A 25,978-nucleotide genomic window follows, 5' to 3' on the forward strand; every position below is an offset into this window, starting at 1 on the left:
TCCAGTGCAGTTCCAACACGGGACCGCTATAGTCGTGCGATTGAAATGGCCGGAAATGACCAGAAAACAAGTGGCGCAAACACATTGAGAGGACGAGTCACGAAATATTTTGTTTTTATGTCATGACAAGGAGCAGTGCTTCAGCATTTGGAAGTAGAGGACTGCGGAGAAAATGCACTCTTTCATCATGCCGACACAACTGGCTGGGGATAAAAAGTTGTTCAAATATGGTGTCATTGGATTTCAGCATATTATTTATGGAGCTAATCCCGAAGCGAAGACTGCCCATGATAAGGCACGGACATTAAAATGTATATATGAGATTTGTATTGCTCTTGAACTCATATTTCAAGGTTTGTAAAGCGTAGAATATATATATATATATATATATATATATGTCACGCTTTAGGAGAGCAAGAGCTGCAGTTTGTAATAAGACCCCCAACGTACGCTGGAGGTAAAATAAAAAAAAGGTATATGACTGGTTGTATTAGTGATGGGTTATAGTACATGCAAATCATATTTAGCATAGCTGTGTTTGCCTCGTATGGTTTGGGAAAAGATGAGTTCTCAGCGCGAGTCAATAGCACGCGATCATGATGAGATGCTATTCAGACGAGACGCGTAATCGGGTGCGGTCCGAGCGCGTGGCGCCATCTAGTTTAGGCACCTGCAACCGCACTCTCTCACATGCAGTATAGATTTTATAAATATTCATCGAATATGTTTTTTTAAATATGCTGAATAAGCTTCACGCACTGTACATAGGTATGCGCTACGTGCAAATGTTTATTTTTACATTACATTTCAAATATAAATCTTTAATACTAACTTTTTTTACGGAAACCGAAATTTAAATATTATGAATGTATTTTAGAAAGAACTCGTAAATAGCTGCAGACCTCGGAAAATCAAAGAACGATACTACAGGAAAATATTCACTGCATGATGAAGTCCTAAACAAATGTCTAAAACATCACAGTACGCTACTATGGAAAAGAAACAAGACAATCACAAATGAGATTGTCGTCGGTGCATCAGATTTCGAAGGAACACATTTCCTATCATATTGAGTGATCAATTTTATTACCATTTTAGTTGAAAATATTACTATAAAATCAATACTATTATCAATAATACTAGGCTGATTATATTAGTAATACCTAGATGACAATAGGTTTTTCATCCCCAACTCTCAAAGAACTTCAACAACATGTTTACAGAACATGACACTTACTCTGCGATAGATTTAGTTACCTGATCTGCCACACTTTTGCTATGCCTACAAATGGACGTAGTTACAAACCCTTGTGGGAGTGATTACATTTCCATCAGCCTCAGAACATTAGCGGAACATGAATTCCTCCCGCATCCACCTCGATGGAAAGTTGCATCCGAAGATTCCAGTTGTCGCATCATTAACTTCAAGCACGTCAAATCGCAAGGCAGATGAACGCGACGTATTTCTAACCAGGAAGCTCGGAAAAATACATCATCAGCATAAATTTCTAGAGAAAGAAGCGAAAGTATGGAAGAGGCCCCAAAAATTAGTCAGTAGGCCTTGGATTTCAAACCGCATTGTTAGGGCTAAAGCGTATACGAACAGAAACAAGAAGTACTGTTGACCTCTTGCCTTTCGTCGATGATCAAGGCAACAGCATACAAGACCTGACCAGCACTCTCGGACCACATTTCCAGCGTGTGTCTAGCTCTGCGAACTATCCACAGTCATTACAGAATCAAAAACAGAGAGCAGAAAAAAAGCATCGAACAGCAAATGTAGAGGCAATGAAGCGTACAACCTTCCTTTTAGGGCTGCCGAGTTCAGAGCTTGTTTGGTTGGCTGTGAGAGATGTGCACCTTGAACTGATGGAATCATATACATAATGGTGAAATCACCCTCTCCCTGACACCCAGATGACGCTGTTGTCTGCCTACAACATTATCTGGCTGACAGGAAACATACCATCGGCATTGAAAGAGGTGATTGTAGTCTCTGTTTTCATCGCGGAAACGAGAATCCCAACCAACAGTTCCCGGAGTAACTACGCCCTACCTCTTTCAGTGACCCTTATTTTCTTCGTCAGATTAACAATACTGCTTTCAAGGTGCAGCAGGTAATCATATCAATGATATAGTTACCTTTCATATAGACTGCAAATAATTCTGTCGGGGAATAGCATACACGTATTTGTATAGAGGAATGCCAGCGAAGGGTCAATCAATTAAAGTGCAAGCGCATTGTGGGTTAAATTGACGACATACCACCGATAAGAAAATGGAGGTTGCGCTATCGATTACGGGTATACATTTTCTTTGGAGCAACACATGTATTAAACAGCTTATTCAGATGTGTACACATTTTACAGTATAGAAAAACAGTGTTACCAAGTCGTTGATGCTCAATATGAGGTGGTAAATAACTTCTCTGCAGGTGTCGCCTAAGGGTGATGAAGAATTTGTGTTGGTGAAAAGTGCTCCGGATAAAGGCCTCGGAAGCGTATCTTCTCTTTGTCGTGCAGTCACGCTGGTGTTGACTCTCAAACGTTACACATGTTGATGACAGTATTGACTTTGTCAAAGATTGCATTTTGCCCTCCTCCTGAAACGTGCAGTTTTGATCATTTTTAAACTGAAACGTTATTTATACTTCAAGAATAAATTCAAAACACGCGTTAGTTTATGTTTCTTTTAGGCAGTTCTTCGCGACATTTAGAGGTAATGGTTCGCATCACATTAAGTCTAACCTCAGTGTACAATTTCACTTCGAAGTTCTCAAACACTGCATCTGCTAGACTCGCATTGGCTTTAAACGGAGGGTAGTCGAACATCCGGAATGTGGGAAACGTGATCGCAGCCAACATGAATTCCGTAATGTGGCACTGTCGTATATCGCCTGTAAAGAAAGGAACTCTTATTAAATTGTGGAACCAATGACGGCTATAACAAGGCAGAGCTTTCGCAAAGAATAGTCCCACAGCGTTAAACACATACCACTACATAACGCATTTCATTTACACGGCGAGTGAGAAAGCGTAACAATTACTTGTTCAATAGTCAGTTGCTCTGAAGGCATGGGGTCTGGTCACATGGTGATTTATTATTTGGCTTTTTACCTTTAGCTTGGTTAATGGCTGTATTCACGCTCTATATAAATATTTGGGCTATATTTGTAGTTTTAGAAAAATGCTTTGCTTTAATACTTCCTCCCATTCAATACGTTCATTCAAATTGGCACAATTTTTGGTAATGAGACTCTTACTTAGTTCGAAGGTGGCATAATGTTTTTATTATACGGAACACGTGTTTATTACCGTTTCTTCTCTTTTGTAGTTGCCTTCGCATAGCGTAACTGCCTGCTTTCAGCTGGCATGAATTTGACTTGTTCAGCATCTATTTAGTCTCAGAAATGCTTCCGCAGTACTGGACATGTGTGTGCTAGTATAATCAGTGATCGTTATAAAAAATGCAAGTGTGCAAGCTTTCCTACAGTAGTAGTCTCGTTTTTCTGAGCTAGAAGTAGGGAATAACTCGCGTCTAATATGCAATCTGCGACATTTGTCGTTGTAGAATTGTTAACGATTAGTCACAAAACTTACTTTGTCTTGCTTGCTTTTGTGTGTTTATCGAATATGTTAATTGTACCCTCATTATAATGAAAGCTCGAGATTCCTGCGGTAGGTGTGCTATGCGCTCACCGCATTACTCAACACTGTGAGCTGATATATGCTGTAGGAGAACCTGTGCGCCATGCCACTTGTTATTGGTGTGAAACCGATGAAGCTTTGCAGAAGTTATAACGCTATTTTTCGTTCTTCGGCGCTTAAGAATGACACGATGCAGACTGCGTAGAACATTCCGCGAAGATTATAATCCTGGCAGGCATGACATGACGTCCATAAAGCTAAACAAGAACAGGCCAAGAAAAGAAATAAATCAGGTGCCACAGAAGGCACTCGAAGGCGAGTTATGCAAAACTCTGTGATGTCTGAGTTAGCAGTAGCTGTTGAAGATCAGGAACCATTCGTGATTTGCAATAATGCTTTGCTTACAAGCGAACGCGCTAGCAAGCATGCCGTTAAGCTGTCAGCAACTAATGAGGATAGCTATAGGGGCTTGTTGGTAGGGCATGTCCTGTTTCAGCTTGCGCTACAACAATATAAGATAGGCCGTAGCAACTAATAAGCCCGCAGCAGCTCTCCTCTCAGGTGGTGAGTGTTGCAAATAGAGACGCGGGCTACGTTATGGGTTCTCATGACCAAACATATTATAGAGGAAAGTGAGTAGAAAATGTCGTTACTAGTAATGAATTATAAACGGAAAACGCGATATTGCTTTACGCCTACCAAAGTTATTCTAGAACACAAACACTACGACGAAAAGTTAAGGCTAGCTAAAAAAATAATATATATAACGACCTGATAAAAGAAAACGCCGTGCTAATACACAAAAGGTTTGTATTCGCTGAGTGTTTGCTAGTACTGCCTAAAAATGCGTCGTGATTTTCAATGGGGCTTAGTGGTGAACCAAGGCAATTTCATATGTTGACGTTGCAGGGCAGATATGAACTAAATAAGATATCGTCTCCGCAATGTAGAGCTTCAAGCTCATGAACGTGACCATCTGGGTGACATGAACAGCGCGGTCACATTTATTTACACGTGCAGGTTGCGGTAATGTTACAATGTATAATAAATTGACAAATATGACCCTGTACAGAGATGCGATAGGTTTGTAAGGCCCTACGTTTATTTGTGTTCACTAGCACTACAGTCGTAACGAAACTGTACGCCCTTAACGGAAGTATTCTGAATCATCTCAAGTGAGTGTCATAAACTTCATTCACACTAATGTAGCGCAAATTCAGCGTACTCATGTTTGGTCCGGACAAGACTCTCCTGGAATGCAGGGCAGCGCGCTGCACGGACATAGACACAAGTACGTAAAATTGCGCAAAACTGACGCTAACCACCTATGCTGTATTATGCGTTTATCAATGTACCATTAAACACCAGCTTTGGCATATACCCAAATCTACTTACTGAGCAGACATCTCTTACAAAAAAGTCGCAGTTTTGCCCAAAGGGCTCGATTGCGATAGCAAATAAGTGGACAGCTATACGAAGTAACGGTAGTACTTGTATCGGCCATAGAAATTTGTTAACAGAGGCATAGTAACTGAATTAACAATCATAATGTCACGCTCTCGTGCCAATCAACGCATTTCACTCGATGACAGCGGAAACTCGCTGTCAAAACGCTGCAGTGAGGAAACGCGGCAGCAGCAACGAGCGAGTGGACCTTCGTGCAGCCGCTCGCATCAGGGCGAACTATGCTGTGAAAACACATAGAAACGCGGATTCTGTACCCGTCGCAGATGGCTTTCAGTGTACAGCGGCATGGCCGGGCGCGTACAGTGGCCCGGGCCGACAGGAGTAAAACACCCCTCCCCCTTTCCCCCTTCCCTCCCCCCCCCCGCGATGCCTTCCACGTGACGGAATCCGGAATAGCCGCCTCATTCTAACACGCTTTCACTCGCACACAAGGCATACGGCGCCCCATGGCGATGTATCGCCCTTGAACATTATACACAACCTCACGGCGACGCCGACGCTGACAGCAAAAATACTCCTTGATGGTTAGTATAATTTCTATCGCAATAAAAATAAAAAAACGTAGTTGATGATGTATCACTTTTTTAACTGGTTGCTCTTGGTCAAGTATTGCAATTCAAGAATTGAAGCCAGTGAGCTGCGAAGGTACGTCAAGCTGCGACAAACTTTGAAACCAGCACCAGTATTGAGGGAAGCGCGAGCAAAGCTGTGGGGAAAATCACGAATGTTTTACTTCCTTTGTTTAAACAATACACTTTTGTAATCATTGAATCTGATATGCAACAGGAACACCAGTGCATTCTATTGCACATTTTGGGAACGCATATTCTGAAACTGGAGCCACCTCCTAATTCGTTCAAAGCGGATATGTCTTGATAGCTCACCGGCTACGTTTGGCGAAGTTAAGGTTTTGGTATGGGCAGGCCCCGGGTTATTTTGACCTAGAACGAAGGGCTAATTGTGCACCAGGAATAAGAACCGGTTGGAAAAGTTTTAGGTTCTACCAACCCAAGGGTAGTCCCTCACGGAAGCGAAGAACTGTTGTCGTGTCTTCGGCTGCCCACATGTTCTTTAAATATTGGCACGCAGCTGTTGCCTTTAGACATGTTCAGCCTTTTATATGCGACGTGCCCCGTGATTACACGCCAGCGTACCACGACACCAGTCATACCACAAGTGACATCTTTCAACGAAACAATGCAAAAGGTGTGACAGGGCATGTGGCAAACGAACACAAAGAACCCTGTGCTTGTTTACTTCGTCTTTCGCCATGTACCTTTGTTTGCGCTATTTCTTTAGGAGCTGTTACATCACCAACTAGGTTGCATTCGGGACCTTAGTGTTTGTAAACTAGTTTGAAAGAGATAGAGAGAGATAATTTGCAATGACAGAAGGGCGGAGAGGGTGGTCTAAGTCAAGTGCCCAATATATAGAAGTGGCACCCATATAGAAACAGTGTAGTCCTCATAACAAGTGCCGCTATAGCCTTTCTCCAAGCCACTAGGCTGAACGCAGGGCTTTAGAGATGCCGCAACGTTGTGAACTTGTATATACGCACATCCTCCTCCTATCATTGTCATCATTCATCGGTCGCTTTCCTCCGCGACCCGTTTCCCCAGTGTAGAGTAGCTCAGACCGGTCTCTAGCCGTTTCTGGAAATAAATTTCTCTCTCATGCACACGGCCTACAATAAAAACGTCAGAAGGCCAGGGCTGCCTCCCTCAGTAAAGCCTATGGCGACACCACGGGCGTCACCTCAATCGACGCAGCTGAATATCAAGAAGGGCACCGCTTCACGGTGGCTACCGCAGTAGTCGGCTCGTTCAAATATTCGCCAAGCATCGTAACCCAAAACGCCGAGGCGGCCGAGGAAGTGGACATCGCCGTGGCCACCCTCAATCCGGACTGCCACATCATCGTGAACGATTCCCGGACGGCAATCAGCCATTACATAAAAGGTCGTATTTTGCGACAAGCGCTACGCATGCTACACCAAGCCCCTCACTCACCCGAAAATTAAATCACTCTCGTCTAGTCCCCAGCGCAAGCCAGCGACGTACATTCGTACGTTCGCCAACCTCAACTAACTCCGTAGCACGAGGCCTTGCCAACCATGCCGGAAACAGCGCAGATGCACCTGCGGAACGCGATCTCCTCACCAGCTACAACGACCATACGAAATCATTCTATCATTCCTCACACCACGAAAGAGGGAGCGAGCAAACGAAAAATTGCTAGCCCAGGAACTCCTACACGCAGGCCTAAAGAGAGAGAGCTGACCGACAGCGAAACTAATATAGCTGGCTAATAGCCACACGCGAGTAGCCGAAAACCTCGAGGTCTTGCAGTGGTACTGCAGGATTCTTAGAACTAAGCAAGCAACACTTTTGCGTTTTATAGGTGCGACGCCTGTTCCCCCGGATATCATATGCACACAAAAACTAGGCAAGAGCATACCAAACCTCAGAGGATACAAGATTCACGCGCACCCTGACCATCCTCAGATAGCAGCTCTCACACGGGCGGACATAGCGGCGAGTGTGGACAACGTCCCTAACTGCGGTGTCTAAAATCAGGTTCTCACGGTCTGGCCATGTAAATGCTTCAAACCGAAAACTGTTATTCACAACGTCTACAGACCACCTAGAGACACAAAGGCAAAGTTCGACGTGCTAGTGACGGCCCCATTACGGAAAGGGAAAAGAAACGATTGGGCAATTATCCTAGGGAACTTTGACGCTCCGCACTCTGATTGTGGCTATGATCAAGGCACACCTAAGGGCCAAAGGCTAGCCGACCTCACGGAGGAGCATGAGCTGGTCCTCCTGACGCGACCAGGTGAACCAACCAGAATGGGAAACAGTGTAGTAAAAGACACCACGCTGGGCCTAACATTAAGCAACAATGACAGAGGTGTTACCTGGACCAACCAAGGCGAAGACCTTGGCAGTGAGCACTGCATCATTAGTGTCTGAGTCAACACGACCCGGGTTCGCCACAGATTAGGAAAAACCACCGTAAACAATTTTACAGCTTATAGACAGAAGCAAGGGTAGAACACACCAGTAAAATAGTCCTACAGAATGAACGGAAATAATCAGGTCAATACACAGAAGCACTACACGGGAAATGTCGACAACGGTCGAAACACCGGCAGTAGACAGGCACCTACTACAGTTGTGGGAAACACGGAGATGTCTGACCAAACGTTGGAAGAAACAGAGACAAACAGAAAACTCAGGATCAGGATAGCCGGGCTTGCGCAGGAGGCCAGTGATTAGACGCAGCAGCTGCAAGACACCAATCGCCTTCAGTTTTGTGATGCACTCAAAGGATTGCTTAGCACAAAGCGAACATGGGCTATTCTGCGCATGATAGATCCGACAGGCACACGGACCAATACAAACAGAACACTGAAATTAATTGAAAGTGAATACGATGGCACGATCGATGCCCTCATTGAGGACCTTACGAGCGTCTACATAGGAATACCGGACACATCATCATCATCATCATCATCATCATCATCATCATCATCATCATCATCATCATCAGCCTGGTTACGCCCACTGCAGGGCAAAGGCCTTTACCATACTTCTCCAAGTACCCCGGTCATGTACTAATTGTGGCCAAGTTGTTCCTGCAAAACTTCCTAATCTCATCCGTCCATCTAACTTTCTGCCGCCCACTGCTATGCTTCGCTTCCCTTGGAATCGAGTCCGTAACCGTTAATGACCATCGGTTATCTTCCCTCCTCATTACATGTCCTACCCATGCCCATTTCTTTTTCTTTGATCTCAACTAAGACGTCATTAACTCGCGTTTGTTCCCACACCAAATCCGCTCTTTTCTTATCCCTTAACGTTACACCCATCGTTGTTCTTTCCATAGCTCGTTGCGTCGTCCTCAATTTAAGTACAACCGGACACAATATCAGTGCCATACAACTATGAGGGACCAGACAGCGCGGATTTGGACGCACCCATAATAACGGCCGAGCTTTATGCAGCCGCTCAATCTTTCCGGAAGAACACTGCACCGGCTCCGGACCACATTTCAAATGCGATGCTGCGCAACCTGAGTCAGGAATCACTGAGGCAGCTTATGACCTACTTCAACGATAATGTATGATCCGACAACGGGGCACTGCCGGAAGAATGGAAAGAGGCTACTATCAGACTGATACCGAAACCGGCCAAACCCTGAGATCTGCAATACTTACGACCAATATCGCTCACGTCGTGTGCAGGGAAACGTTTTGAGAAGGTTTTCCAAACAGGACTGAACAACTACATCGAGCGGAATGAACTTTTTCCCAACTCTGTGCTCGCCTTCAGGCCACACGTGTCGGCACATGACACCTTTCGTATGCTTCGCGACGAAGTTTTGGACCTGCAACGAACAAAGAAGCCAGGAAAGTTGTGGCGCTCGATGTCAAAAAAGTGTGACACGATATCTCACGAAGCAATCCTCGAAGGTGTGGAAGACATAGGTTGTTGAAGAAGGGTGTTTCGCTACGTACTTACCTTCCTTCGCGATAGGAAGGCAACGATTGGGTGGGGCAGTACGCGCTCTGACGTATTTGCAATGCCCAACCAAGGAACTCCACAGGGCTCAATCTCGTCACCGCTCCTTTTCAACGTCGGGATGAGGCGACCGGCACTAGACCTCGAGCAAGCTCGCGACCTCGGATGTACAATTTGCGCTGATGACATAATGTTGTGGGCACACCAATGTTCCTATGGAGAAAAACAAGACCTATTACAGGAGGCCATAGACAAGGTAGTAAATTTCCCCAAGCACGCAGGTATGACTTGCGCACCCGAAAAATCTGAGTTCACGCGAAAACGCAGCATGCGTCATAAGAAAGCTGTCACACCAAGGATAGACTTATATCTCGACGACCAGGCCATTCGTGAAGTCACACAAATGAGAGGGCCTGGCTTACTTATCCAAGAGAATGGCAAGTCAACGCCACAATTCGGAGCTTAAAACCAACCGTTAAGAGTGTGGGACGTATGATATGGTGAGTCGGACGCAGCCGCAACGGGCTCGTGGAAGAAGAAACTATTACGCTTGTGCAAGCATTTGCGATTAGCCGGATCACTCAGGACCTGCCATTCTAAAACATAACCAAACTGAAATGAAGAATGTGAACACACTTCTCAGAACGGCACACAAATCTGTTCGGGGACTCCAGAACACAGTCAGCACGGATCGCCTGGAGCGGTTGGTTATTAACAACAAATATGAAGAATATGCCACTGCAGTTATGATATTGCATAGAGAAAGGCTGAGCTCAAAGCGCCAGGGCTGCTCCATTCTCCAAAGACTGGTATAGAAGGCTCAACCCCTGTTCTGCGGAGATGAAACACACTGGTTATCACCAGATTTGAGGAAGCACGTCCCTATCTCACCCACACCAAGAAATATGAGTGCCAGAAACCACGCAGGCCGCAGACACGCCAGTACGAGGACTCTGCAGAAGCGATTCGACAAGGACCCGGCCGCCTACTACACGGACGCGAGTGCAACCACTGCAGGGACTTCTACGCGATCGCCGCAACCAACAGAGTGACCACGATAGCCACGACGGTTAAGACTACCTGGGTATACACAGCAGAAGGAACGGCAATAGAGCTGGCTATTCGAGACGCCGACTTCAAGGGTCACTCGGCTCATGGGCTTACAGGCTCGCAGGGAGCGTGTCGACTATTCATGCGGGGAATGCTACCGGACACCGCCCAAAGAATACTCGGCTCTCGACTTGACCTGGATCAGGCATTACGTTGTATCCCGCGCACAATGAACTGGATGGGAACGAAATGGCAGACCGCATACCACGAGGAAGCAACATCTGAGCAGCGGCCAGAACTCTGGAGGAACCTTCGTCCGCAGGCGGGACATGTTAAAGAATCAGAGCAGGGAGAGACTCCAAACTAAATAGAAGACAAGCCCAAGACTGGCGTCGCATACAAACCAATTCATACGCACATTTAAATCTCTTGCACAATGAAGCACCAGACATATTACACGGACACCTGCCCGTGGTGCGGCGCAGAACTCACGCTGGCCCACAAAACGTGGGTATGTACAGCTCGGTTAAGCAACGTCAACTCACCTTTTCTAGTGGTCACGGACTTCGTACGGCAGTAGGAGGCACTGCTCGTAAACGACGATCAGGGGAGCCATTCGGCCCTCCTGAACCAAGCTCAGCAAGCCGCAGGAGCCAGTAGAGGCCTGGACTTAGGACCCCGCTCAGACCTGCCTTAACTCCGATCAAATTATCAACATATTTTTTTCTCTCGTTCCCTTATAGCGTAATGTGTTATTCTAAACTTTTCAACTCCGAGATGTTTCGCATTGGAGTTGTTCGCGTCAGTTCACTCGCCCTGACATTGCACAGCAAGCACTAACGTTACCCCACACTGCCAGTTTGCGCGTAATTCTCGCTTTTGGGAATCGCCGTGTACAAACCAAAACTTAAACGTACGGGCTTCTTTAGGGTATTAAAATGGCATATACTCTGAGACTGCAGTAACTGCGGTTGACCAAACGTTCGGGCTCAAAGAAACAGAAAATGAAAGCAACACTAGAAATTTTGTCCGACTTAAGAGCAGCATGGAATAACTTGTCATACACATGTTGCCGGTACATCCCTTGCGGTGGTAAATGAACATGGTCAGCACGCAAGGGTTGTGATGTCTGCCGAATATGAACTCGCTGATCAACGCTACGAGCTTGAACTCCTGCACCACAGGGCGTCCGACGGACATCATGACATCATATGAAATGGAGGCGTGCTTGATATCAAAACGGCACCTTGCAGTCAAGACATCTCCTTTCCATTCGGCGTGGCATGTCTGTGGAAAAGAAAAGAGAGTGGGGCATGCAATGAAATACAGCTTTTCCACAGGATATATGTAGTTTTGAAGTGAAATATATAGTTTTATCACAACCTTCACAGCAAACAAAACATTATAAGCTGCATGTAAAGCAGTGAATCACGGTGCTTTTCTATATAAAGATATGCGCAGTAGCAGGAATATGTACTGTAGAGACCGATCTACTTGTGTTACAGATGTCGACAACCAATGTGGACCTATTTCGCAACAAGAATTTACTGTTCACAGCATGCCATTTAACAGTGGTAATGCAGTTAACGTGGTAGAAAATTTTCTATAAACGAATTTTGGTCTGTATTTACAATCGTGTTTACTTATACCATAGGAGGGAAGCAGCGGCATGTGAGCGCTCTAGGGACTGTACGCTGAAGCCAGAGATAATCCCACAACTAGTGCGGACCAGGCTATCCGAAATTGTTCTGTCGTGATTTAGGTGTATCATATTTCGGCTCGCGTTTTCTGATACATTGGTAGCTATTTACGGTAATATATGCGCGATTGATTGTTTTCTGTCGAAATACTTTTGGTGCTTTCCAAATCAACCCTTGAGTAAAGCTACAGGTCAAAGTAAGTTGCGGTTTTCAAAACGGAATGAAGTTATAAAGGGGCTTTGAGTTATAAAGTTATAAACTATAAAGTTATAAGTTTTAGAGTTATAAAGGGGCATGCGAGTGTAGCAAATGGTTGAAAATGAAAATGGTGCTGTTCTGTTTCTGTAGCAGTGCTGGCAGCTCCTTAAAACATAATTCTCGCTTTGTATCCCACAAGGAGATGACACAACACGCTGGACCTTATTGCACACGGTGCCGTGTGTGCAAAAGCGGCAAGAAATACATGACATGTATGGCAGACAAGACAGCTCTGCTTATCTTACTTTCCTTCTTTACTTTCAATATTTCCGCTCCCCGGAACTTTCAGAATGCATTACCAACTCGCTCAAAAGCGAACCCCACTGAAGAAAAGCACCAGTGCATGCCGCCGTGACATAAGTGACGTATTTCTTCCTGTTATATACATTGCCACCATGGCAGCACCGCTTGCAAATGTTAACATTCTCTACAGTGTAATGCACAGAAGATCGAGTGCAAACGTCGAAACATATTAGGAACGTATTTTTCATTAGAAGACGTGCTGCGCTTGAGAAAAGGTGAATTACTTACGCTTTCGGTGATAAGATCATGGGTCCCCCCATCCTAGCGTAGAACAAATTCGCAATACATATGCAATGGCACGTAGGATTTCGTGCATCCCCGATCCGAAATAATAGTATCAATTAATTTAAGCAGCGAACATAGTACTGCATTCTGCGTGATTGTTTGTATCTGGGGAAGTTGTTAATATCCTGAAAAAGAACATTGCAAAAGGTGGGAACGTGCGACGGGGATACAAATACGCAGAACGCCAGCTCTGCGTCTGGGGTGCTACTAGTATTGCCCTGTATGTTGTGCTGTTGCGTTCAAAGACGTTCCTCGGTTCCAGAGATCTCAAATATTTTTTTCTCTCTCCAGCAAAGTCGCATGACATGCTCTAGTTGGTCCTTGGCCACATTTAGTTCGCACAATGGCTCCAAAATTTCTCCAATGCAGCGTTCTCTTCTTAGGTAATGGCGGATATAATAGTTTTATTACAGAATTTTGGCCAATAGGGATTGCTGCATCAAATAGTTGAAACACAGACGAGGTTCTTTTTACTGATCTCACTAACGAAAAATACCGTCTCATCATCCGATAATCTTTCAAGATTCTCATTATTCAATAATTGGTACAATGTATATTTGCGAATTGACACCGCAACCCAGTTTGTGGCTATCGTTGAAGTAAAACACAGTCATCATCATCACCACCACCACCACCACCACCACCACCACCATCATCATCATCGTCATCCTGGATACGCCCACTGCAGGGCAAAGGCCTCTCCCATACTGCTCCAACTACACCTGTCATGTGCTAATTGTGGTCATGTTGTCCCGGCGAACTTCTTAATCTCATCCGCCCACCGAACTTTCTGCCGCCCTCTGCTACGCTTCCCTTCCCTCGGAATCTAGTCCGTAACACTTAATGACCATCGATTATCTTCCCTCCTCATTACATGTCCTGCCCATGCCCATTTCTTTTTCTTTATTTCAACTAAGATGTCATTAACTCGCGTTTGTTACCTCACGCAATCTGCTTTTTTCTTATCCCTTAACGTTACACCCATCGTTGTTCTTTCCATAGCTCGTTGTGCCGTCCTGAATTCAAGTAGAACCCTTTTCCTAAGCCTCCAGGTTTGTGCCCCGTACATGAGTACTGGTAAGACACAGCTGTTATACACTCTTCTCTTGAGGGATAATGGCAACCTGCTGTTCATGATCTGAGAATGCCTGCCAAATGCACCCTAGCCCATTCTTATTCTTCTGATTATTTCAGTCTCATGATCCGGATCTGCGGTCACTACCTGTCCTAAGTAGATGTATTCCCTTACCACTTCCAGTGCCTCGCTACCTATTGTAAGCTGCCGTTCTCTTCCGAGACTGTTAAGCACTAGTTTTCTGCAGAATAATTTTTAGATCCACCCTTCTGCTTTGCCTCTCCAGGTCAGTGAGCATGCAGTGCAATTGGTCCACTGAGATACTAAGCGAGGCGATATCATCAGCGAATCGCAAGTTACTAAGGTATTCCCCATTAACTCTTATCCCCCGTTATTCCCAATCCAGACCTCTAAATACTTCCTGTCATCACCCTGTGAATAGCATTGGGGAGGTCGTACCTCCCTGTCTGATGCCCTTCTTTATTGGGATTTTGTTGCTGTCTTTATGGAGGACTACGGTGGCTTTGGAGCCGCTATGGATATCTTTCAGTATTTTTACAAGCGGCACGTCTACACCCTGATTCCGTAATGCCTGCATAGCGACTGAGGATTCGAGTGAATCAAACGAATTCTCGCAATCAATGAAACCTGTATATAAGGGTTGGTTATATTCCGCACATTTCTATATCACCTGAATGAAAGCGTGAATATGGTCTATTGTTGAGTAGCCTTTACGAAATCCTGCCTGGTCCTTTGGTTAAAAGAAGCCTAAAGTGTCAAGTCAAACACACATATAAGAAAAATAATTTATAAACAAATATTCGCACCTGTACGTGCATAAAATTCAAAAAAAAAAATACCACGGAGACGAAGTTCTTGCAAAATGGGAACGTAGTTTAGCATGTTCTAAATCTGGCCCAGTGTCAAGAAACGTGCGACAGCTGATATCAAATGCTAATTTTCAGTGAATTTTTGTAGAACACTTTTACGTGCGCAGAAAGGCTTGGCGTTAAAGTGAAGTAACTTATTCGTCCTAAAGACCAAAGTACCTTTAAAATTTGTTTTTGACAACAAAGATGTATAATAATGCAATGCAGGAGCTCACCAACGCGTTTTGAGAAAAGAGACTTGAGGCGAAAAAAAAGCAAACCCTAAGAAGGTGAGAAATCATGGATGAATGGCGGCAATTGCATGTAGCAGCATTCTTCTTAAGTGACCCAATTTAGTCTAGTTCGCACTGTTTATAAGGACACCAAATCAATAGCAGCAGCATATCCAAGAATAGGTGAAATAGGGCACTTTACAACATGATGTATATACACTACAAAAATCTACAACAGAGTATATATAGGAGGCGATACAAGCGCCCGGGTTTTTTTTTCCAAAGTATACTATAAAATATAGATGTGCAATGACCAAGAAAATCACTGAAGATGACACCATGATATTGGTACCCACTATGCACTGGTGACCTATCCAAGATGTACTCAAAAGTAAATGACGACGTACTTCTACTGATAGACAGTAGTGACGAAAAAAAAAAAGATATTATTCTTCGAAATTAACCAGGCAGTGTAGGTACCCGTGATGGAGAGAGGGACCACTCTAAACGAAGCATACACGCTTTGGGGTGTATATCTGTCACAGCAATAATCGTCATCGGCTTTGCTTGAGTTTCCTTGCTTGAAAACGCCGCGCGCGCTACTTCCCTGTCGGCAATGTTATGTCATGCTGATAACGCGCATGCCGTTTGTTACTGGGAAGTACTGTGCCCACCGCGTTAAAGGAAGGAAATGCGGACAAGACAGATGACATATATTGTTGTGTGGCGAGATACGACTCAAATGGTGTAAACTTTTCTTAGAGTGAGGTAGCAAGGCCGCAGAAAAAGTGCATCTGTCAGAAAAGCACAATTGCTTATATTCTCCAAGGTCCATGGTTACTAAAACATTATACAATGTCTTTCCAATATTTGTTGGCAATAAGGTTGCCTACAAACTGTTGTCTAGATAGCATAGATCAAATCAGGCCCATTTAGCTAGAACGAAATGTTGGGAATAATAAGAGTTTGATGAATGTGTTTAACGTGTGGCTGTCAAAACTCAGCTTTTGGATTGACACACAAATGACGAACACGCCGCTCCGCATGCCAGATGCCACTTTGGCAACCTAATGGAGTCTTTATAGTATTCACATTTTGCTCCCTCACAATTATTCACATTCGCGTGTTTGTTCTGAATAGAATTTCTTGCTGTAGCACTGTCTGTACTGTTGGGGTCTCGGTGCTGACGCCCGTTATTGCAAATGGGTCGCAAGCCCCAAGGGTAGCGTTGGCCTGGCGGCCTGGGGCACTGGAAGCATCCGAAGGTCCCGGCGAAGCAAGAGTAGACTGGTAACAGAACAACTTGTTTATTCTAACAACGCAAAAGAGCGGCCGGTCAGGTCGACCGAAGTGGAGAGACGGGAGAGCACGTAACTTCAACAGAACAAATCGGAGCGTCCCTCTCGGCGTCCGGGGGCAGCTGCTCTTATACTCTCGGCGTCGTGGGCAAGAAGGAAGGTCACGGGAGGAGCCCACGCGACGGCGGAGCACGGAGCCCACGCGACGGCGGAGCACGGAGCCCACGCGACGGCGGAGCACGGACGAGCTGAGAGACATGTTGAGACGAGTGTAGTGACGCATCGTCAACCCGCCGACGGACAGACCTCCTGGCTCCTCACTTGGGGAGCTCCGCTCCCCGGCTGCCGCGCTTTGACAAGCGTTGGCACACACACACACACGCACACACGAAGACACGTGGCACTGAAACACGCCTGGACACGCTTGGCGGGGAGGCGTTGCGGCGGCGTCGAACGGGCCAAAATGTCCGCCGCTTTGAACGAAGCCCCGGCGTCCGTTGCATCCGCGCCGGCATTACCGCGCGTTGTAGGCGAAACGTAACAGACCGCCCCGCCGGGGGAAGGAGATCCCGATGGTCAGGGGACTGCATCCGCTGTCCGGAGGGATGTCGCTCGATGATGCTCATAACCGAAGTCGGGCGTCCTTTGGCGTTTCTCCAGCGCAGCGCACAGAGAAGGCCTCGTTCTCACGTTCAGGTTCACACAGGACACTGCAAAGTGACTTCGGGAGAGTTGACATTTTTGTTCTCGTTTCCGGCAAGCGTTAGAACTACGCCGAAAGTCAACCGCTCAGTCAGCAAGCACGGCACAACCCTCACTAAGCCCTGCCAGGCTCTTTCCCCTTTTATACTGCTGCCTAGTTCCTTACAGTAGTTTAGCAGCACTCAGAACGCGTCCACAAATCGGAAAATTGCACTAGAAAGCACATCATCACTTTGAAACACTACACGAAAGCAATAGGTTAAAAATCCTGCCTCAGGAAGAAAAACATCAGTAACAAGCAATTTTGAGGCTGATTCCCACGTTAGGGGCTTCGACTTAAGCCATCGGCGTTACCGTTGAGACTCCCCTTTTTGTAACGCACCTCAAAGGAATATTGTTGCAAAGCGAGGCTCCAGCGCAGGAGGCGGCCATTTTTGGGAGAGATGGTCTGCAGCCATTGGAGAGGGCAGTGATCCGTCTCAATGATAAACCTCGAGCCAGCTAGGTAACATGACAATTTCTGAACGGCCCACACGATACACGCACACTCTTTCTCGGTGGCGCTATACGCCTGCTCACGACTCGTCAGCTTACGACTAGCATACAGGACGGGGTGTTCTACTTCTCCATTTTCCCGTTGGCACAGTACAACGCCCATGCCTCGCTCACTAGCATCGCACTGAACAACGAACCCTTTTGTGTAGTCGGGCGATCGTAGCACAGGCTGGCTTGTTAGGGCGCTCTTTAGGGCGCTAAAAGCTCTTTCCTTTGTCTCATCCCAGACGACTGTTTGCGGCTCTGTCTTTCTTAGAGCATCCGTTAGGGGAGCCGCGATATCAGAGTACCTGGGGATGTACCTCTGATAGTAGCCGGCGACACCTAAGAACGACCGAATATCGGTCTTCGTGCGCGGTTGCGGGAAGTCTCGCACAGCGGCCACCTTTATTTCAGAGGGGCGGCGACGACCCCGACCAATCACGTGTCCGAGGTAGACAACCTCGGCCTGTGCTAACTGGCACTTGGGAGCCTTGACTGTCAAGCCCGCATCGCGCAGGCGGGTTAGCACTGCCCGCAAGTGCGCCATATGCTCAGGCCAGGATGCGGAGAATATCGCTACGTCGTCTAGATACGGTAAAGCGAATTCTAGCTGTCCCCGCAACACTTTATCCATGAGGCTTGAAAAGCAGTATGGCGCGTTCTTCAAACCAAAACTCAAAACTTTAGGACGGAATGTCCCCATTGGTGAAATGAACGCCGCATACCTACTAGCCTCTTCTGTAAGTGGAACCTGCCAATAACCCCTGACAAGATCTAGGGTGGAAATAAACTGAGCGCTACTCACTCTCTCAAGGCGCTCCTCGATGTTAGGGATCGGATAAATTTGATCCTTAGTGATGGAATTAAGCCTGCGGTAGTCGACGCAAGGACGAGGTTCCTTGCCCGGTACCTCAACTAAAATCAAAGGGGAGGTATAATCACTCTCACCCGCTTCAATAACACCGAGCTGTAGCATTTTCTTTACCTCAGCCTCCATAATATCGCTCTGGCGGGGTGACACCCGGTACGCCTTGGATCGTACTGGCTCTGGGGAGGTAAGTTCTATGTCATGAGTAAGGACAGAAGTCCTACCAGGCCTCTCAGAGAACAGACCTTGAAACTCTTGTAAGAGCTGGTGTAATTCGGTTTTCTGCTCAGGCGACAGCGATGCTTTACTTATTAAGTCACTAATGAATTGATCGGTGTCTTTCCTGTTCGTCACTGAGCCTAGTCCCGGAAGCTCGACCGGAAGCTCTTTTAACTTTCCCGCATCGGGAATTTCCTCTCCAGTATCTGGTGCCTTTAACGCTACAGGCTCAATTTTATTCAGTTCGGGCGTGCTCTGAATACCAGCTTGCTGCGCCTCTGACCCTTTCTCATCGTTCAACAACGTCGGCCCCGCAACTACCGCCTTTGCAGCGAGCTCCCGAACCTTCGATCTGGTTAAGGCCTGAACGCTAGCCTCACCAAACAAAAGCCCCTTCTCGCGCAGGAGGTGATCGGACCTGTTCGAAAATAGGTACGGGTACTGGGGGGGCAGCATAGATGACACTGCGGCCTCCGTCTCAAGTGCTCCGAAAGGTCCTTCAATAAGCACTTTTGCTACCGGCAGACACACGCTATGAGCTTCCACTGCTTGCTTGATCCATGCGCACTCGCCCGTGAACATATCGGGTTCTACGTAAGAGGGGTGAACTACATCCATTGTAGCTGCGGAATCGCGAAGCACTCGGCACTCTTTCCCGTTCACGAGGAGGTCTCGCATGTAAGGCTCGAGAAGCTTCATGTTCTCGTCAGTGCTGCATAAAGACAAAAACACGACTTTTGTTTTTGTTTCTGGACACTGCGCCGAAAAGTGACCCGGCTTCTGGCACGTATAACAAACGCGCGCTTGCCTCGTCTCGAACCGCTTTCTGCGTTCGGCTTCGGTTGCCGCCGTCTCCTTACGTTCGGTCGGACACTGCGCCGAAAAGTGACCCGGCTTCTGGCACGTATAACACACGCGCGCTCGCCTCGTCTCGAACCGCTTTCTCATGGGCGTGAACTTTGGCCTCTCAAACTTGGAGCCAAATTCACCCTTTTGACCGTCCTTAGCTCCACGAGCCCGACGCGTCACAAGCTCCTCGGCTAGCTCAGCGGCTCGAGCCACCGTACTAACGTCTGGCCTATCCAAGACCCAGTACCGCACGTTCTCAGGTAACCGACTATAAAACTGTTCTAGCCCGAAACACTGCAGAACTTTCTCGTGCTCACCAAACGCTTTCTCTTCTTTGAGCCACTCCTGCATGTTTGACATAAGCCTGTAGGCAAACTCTGTATATGACTCACTTTTGCCTTTCTCATTTTCCCGAAACTTCCGACGGAACGCCTCCGCTGACAGCCGGTACTTTTTTAGCAGACTCGATTTCACTTTGTCGAAATCCTCTGCCTCCTCTCTATTCAAGCGAGCGACTACGTCGGCCGCCTCGCCGGGTAGCAAAGTGAGCAAGCGCTGCGGCCACGTTTCCCGAGAGAACCCCTGCTTCTCGCACGTTCGCTCAAAGTTAACCAGGAACAAACCAATGTCCTCTCCAAGCTTAAACGGCCGCATCAGGTCAGTCATTTTGAACAATACTCGTTCTCCTGCACCGTGTGCCTGACTTCCATTACGAGCGCGTTCCATCTCTACCTCGAGACGCTTCATTTCCAAAGCGTGTTGACGGTCGCGCTCTTCTTTTTCTTTCTCTTTTTGTTCTTTTCGTTCGCGCTCATCTTTCTCTTTCTGTTCATTAAGTTGGCGCTCGTGTTTCTCTTTTTGCTCTTTAAGTTCGCGCTCCTGTTTCTCTTTTTGCTCCCTCTCCTCAATGGTCTCAAGGCATTCCGACAGCTCGTCATCCTCAGCTTCTAACTCAAGAATAGCCCTTAGCAGTTCTGGTTTTCTGAGTTTGTCTGAGACATCCCGACCCAACTCTCTTGCAAGCTCCAGCAATTTCGGTTTGCGCAACGACTTCAAATCCATGGCTGCTCTGAATGCTGCTTTCTCTACTGCCTACTATTGTCTTGCCGCAAACTAACCCGGCAGCAACGACAACCACAATTACCAGCTCTGTTTCTGACACTAACAAAAGCCTGGCAAAACTCAGAAGAAGAAAGTCCCGCACTCACCAAACCTCGCAGCCAAGAATTCAGCGCAGTCGTTCCGCTGCAGGCAACCAGTCATCACACAGGGCTCGTTGCACTGCTCCCGGATGGTCGTTGTGCTGCTCAGCATACATTCAACCGCATCTCTTCGCTGCTGGCCTCCGTTGTCGCGATCTCACCGCTGGCAACCAGCTGTTGGGGTCTCGGTGCTGACGCCCGTTATTGCAAATGGGTCGCAAGCCCCAAGGGTAGCGTTGGCCTGGCGGCCTGGGGCACTGGAAGCATCCGAAGGTCCCGGCGAAGCAAGAGTAGACTGGTAACAGAACAACTTGTTTATTCTAACAACGCAAAAGAGCGGCCGGTCAGGTCGACCGAAGTGGAGAGACGGGAGAGCACGTAACTTCAACAGAACAAATCGGAGCGTCCCTCTCGGCGTCCGGGGGCAGCTGCTCTTATACTCTCGGCGTCGTGGGCAAGAAGGAAGGTCACGGGAGGAGCCCACGCGACGGCGGAGCACGGAGCCCACGCGACGGCGGAGCACGGAGCCCACGCGACGGCGGAGCACGGAGCCCACGCGACGGCGGAGCACGGACGAGTTGAGAGACATGTTGAGACGAGTGTAGTGACGCATCGTGAACCCGCCGACGGACAGACCTCCTGGCTCCTCACTTGGGGAGCTCCGCTCCCCGGCTGCCGCGCTTTGACAAGCGTTGGCACACACACACACACGCACACACGAAGACACGTGGCACTGAAACACGCCTGGACACGCTTGGCGGGGAGGCGTTGCGGCGGCGTCGAACGAGCCAAAATGTCCGCCGCTTTGAACGAAGCCCCGGCGTCCGTTGCATCCGCGCCGGCATTACCGCGCGTTGTAGGCGAAACGTAACAGTACACATCAATCATGTACATGATTCTTTTTTAAGAAGCATATTTTTCAAGCACAAGTACCTCTCTGATTTTGGTGGTTCTATTTTCTAGAAATCCGAGCCTAAATCAAACGTACATATGTCGTGACACTAGAAACTTGAGCAGGGCAAGTTATCCACGGCACGCCTGTCTGCTACGATTATGGCTGAATGAACAAGGCTTGCATTTAAAATGAGAAAATTCAGCTGCATTTTTAAAATAAAGTTATTTTATTACATGGTTACTCAAATGTTTTGTAGGTATACATGGACCGTCACATGTTAATGCAGTCTCAGGAAAATAGAAATATGCATTTCACCCAAATTGTTTTTCATATTGTATTCTGCTTCATGTTAAATGACTTACAAAGCCGACCAAATTGAAAACTGAGGGTTACTCAAGAGAACACCACTTTTCAGAGCAAGACCCTGGTAAATTTTGTGTAAGCCTAACAGCAAATGCATCCAGTTCTGCCACTCTCTCAAGTTCGTAGCACGCAACACATAGGTTTTCGCGCCGTAGTCATAGACAACAATTCATGATTGATAATATTTTTCGTCATCTACTCGAGTAATACTATAAAAAATAAAATTGAGAAGATCAATTAGATATGCTTCCCTCATTTACAGAAAGCTTTGTTCCCCTATGTGATGCAACAATTTTATTATTTTGTTGGATCTTTGTGTTAGTGGAGAAATGATGTGTGGGAACATTCTGCAAAAAAAAAAAAGACTGTGAGAAATTTCAACTATCATATTGCGGTGCGCATAAGTGGGAGGTGTCTATACAGGAAGCCAATAAGCAATTTCTGACGATATGTGTTCCTTTTTTAAAGGATTGCTTAATTCAGAACGTGGTACGAAAAGAGTTTATATTTGCTGAACAAATACTTTGCCAAAGAAAAAAAAAACAGCTAGAAAAAATGAGTTTGTATCCATGTAAGGAATAACCGTAACATAAGAACACCGGTACACGAAACGAAACTTCGGATGATAAGCTATAGTCGTGCAAGGACTTCTCATTATACGTTGACGCTTCTGCATTTTAAGGATCTCGACTCTGTAAGTGATAAGTCCGGTTGGATCACTAACCAAGCTTTTACTTTCCTTCGCACCTCAGGCATGCTAGTCGTATCCATCAGTTAACAGAGGCGAAATCAGGCATCAGCCCCATACGGGTTCCTCGAAAGAAAAGCCTCGCAGTTGAAGCAAAATTGAAGAAAGAATGAGTTGTTGACAAATTCGACTTCGCCCTGCTATCTGCTCACTGCCTGGTTAGCCGAGATGGTAGAGTGACTGTCCGGGAAGGGCGGTGGTCCCGGGTCCGAGTCCCGTACTAGGACAAATTTTTCTTGAACTGCGAGGCTTTTCTTTCGAGGATCCCATATGGGTTTCCTTTGTAGCAATTGCTGCGAACAGGTGGATGTCTAATTTTCCCTTTATAGTTTCCCTCCATGTTGCGGGTTTCCGCACAACTATTACAACAAACTCGCCTTTGCTTCGAGTTGACAAATTTCGCTTCGCCTTGCCATCTGCTAGCCGCCTGGCTAGCTCAGATGGTAGAGTGGTTGCCCCAGAAAGGTGGTGGTCCCAGGTTTGAGTGCCGGACGAGGAGGAATTTTTCTTCAACTGCGAGTATTTTCTTTCCAGGGACCTGTATGGGTTTCCTTTGTAGGAGTTGCTACGAACGGTGGAAGGTCTGATTTTTCCTTTATTAATTACTTCTTTCCACCTTGCGGGTTTCCGCAGGGCTATTACATCAAACGTATGTATCAGTTCTATCTTGTCGAACGATAGGAGTTTTCCACTCCTACTTCAGACAAAAAAAAAAGAAAGAGTGACAGATAGAACGCGCACTCTTGAAATCTGCATAAGGCGAATCTCTGTTTAAATGCATAAAGAGCATAAATGCATGCACTTGTGTTAGTTTCTGTGTTATCGCAATTTCAGTTCATGGCCGTAACAAAGGCCCTTGACTCAACCGAATCATCCACGTTTCAACATATCCTAACGCAGCCGTATCGCGTCTGCTCGGCCGCATGCGCGGCCAAGCAGACACGCATGCGACCAATGTGGCAATGCAATGTGGCACAGGCGGCGATCATCTTAGAGATATCTGGCATTGGCATATCAGCAAGTACTGGTGAGCCGAGGTTTCATTCCGCAACTTTTTCCCGTCATCGTCAGGAAAGTTCGCGAGGCTTTGCAAAGAATGTTAGGCTTTAAATATTTTCATTGCCTGTTCGAATCGAGACGTAAATATATAAACTCAGGGTTCACACTAAGAATGCATGCATTTTTGCGCTTCGTACATCCAAGCAGACACTGAAAGGATAAAAATGCAAACCTCTTTTTTGTATTTTGGCTTGAGAAAGTGGCCAATGTTGAGTAGCAGTCCGTTCGTCAAGTTGAAGCGGTACAGCGTACTGGTATTCGGTGCTCCATCTGGGCGTACAGCGAAATACATGTCTTTCAGCGGGAATCTGTTGTACATTACTCCACCAAAGAGCTTGTTGAGGAGCTTTTGCTGCTCATCTATATTGTTCGCCCACAAACATCCTGAAACATTAAGGGACACAAGAGGAAGAGACGATATAAATGTTGTGGCCTTGCAATGAAAAAGGAATAGTTTTCATGTTTTTATTGACTAGAATATCCATTTCTCTCCTAATTTTTTTCACAGCACTGTTCTTCGCTATCCGTCATTAAAACGTAACGCTTATACCTGTACTCCGCCAATGCGCCGATTTTGCGTAATAGTCATTTCTATAGCACAAAAAAAAGAACATAATCATGATTTATGGTTCCTTGTCGAAAACAGTTCTATAAATATATTTAACTGTGGTGTTGTGAACGTTCATGTAAATACTATCTGCTGGAGCATTGCACGACCCCGGGCAATCCCTAAAGCCAGGCCTGACCTGCCGAATGTGCTTCTGTCCGGTAAGCAATTTTTGACTTGGGCCCACGCCGGGCTTGGGCCTAGGAGCTTCGAGCTAGAGTCGGGCCCAGCCTTTAGTCAGGTCCGGATTAGACCCCGGCATGATATTTGCAGGTCCGTAATACAGGTGACTAAATACAAGCCAATACATTTCTCCGCAGAGTTTGGGAATTAATATCTCGAAACTGGTGTCGTCGTGAGAATTCGTTCGAATTGGATCAGCCTTGCGATATCCATGGCTATAATTTGTAGATTGCAATATGCCTCAAAAGGTAATTAGTTAAAGTTAACTAGGGAGTTTTTTTACTTAGTTTATTTGGCGTTTAAACATTTTGTGCAGCTAGTGTTCCCCGCGTCGAGCATTGTACGTCATAAACTAGAATAGAGCTATCTGCCACAGGCAACCTGTCAAAAATTTTTGAAGTGTTCGCTGAAACACCTTGTATGTGTCATGCTGGCTTACGGAAGGCCGTGATTGCTGCGTTTAGCAACGCCATCAGCCTCGTGCAGGAGGGTAACGTACTTATACCATTGTAAGTTCTAGTCTACGTCACCTTATGTGCGCGACAACAGTGCCCGTGGCTGACGATTGGCGATACGACGATTGGCGCATAAATGTTTCGTGGCTGTCTTAGGTTGTCCGTACACGAGCGCGCCTGTGATTTAGTTCTTACGTCAAACGTTCAGATAGTGAAAATGCTCTCCAGATTACACCGGCAATTCACGGACACCGTTGCTCACCGATACCGCCATAATAGTCAACAACACACACATAGGCTATGGCTGATGATGCACGCAGCAAGCTTGCGCAGTCCAGGGGAATTTATGCATTCTGTAGTTAATACTGGACCAGCAGCTTTTCGACATCCTCGCGTGAGGTCATATCACGTAAATTTCATGGAGAAAGAGATAAAACATTTCCGAATCGCTCCGCAGCACGAGACGGCTGCACATTCAAGCAGCGCCGCAGCGGGTCGCACAAGCCAGAAAGGAGAAAAGGCTCGCAGCGCGTCCTTTGCTCCTTGTGGATGAGCCAGTCTCCGGTATCACGGATCCGTC

The 25,978-nt window shown here is 46.6% G+C and overlaps 1 long non-coding RNA gene across 1 annotated transcript; it reads right to left on the reverse strand.

Annotated features, from left to right (window-relative positions):
* Positions 1-1,049: 1,049 nt before the first annotated feature.
* On the reverse strand, positions 1,050-24,521 carry LOC126527829 (uncharacterized). Its single transcript, XR_011890162.1, has 3 exons — positions 24,326-24,521; positions 11,755-11,977; positions 1,050-2,896 (listed from the first exon to the last, which is right to left on the reverse strand). It is a non-coding gene; the product is annotated as an uncharacterized lncRNA (long non-coding RNA).
* Positions 24,522-25,978: the final 1,457 nt, after the last annotated feature.

This window comes from Dermacentor andersoni, chromosome 9, assembly GCF_023375885.2.
Source record: "Dermacentor andersoni chromosome 9, qqDerAnde1_hic_scaffold, whole genome shotgun sequence".
Lineage (NCBI taxonomy): Eukaryota > Metazoa > Arthropoda > Arachnida > Ixodida > Ixodidae > Dermacentor > Dermacentor andersoni.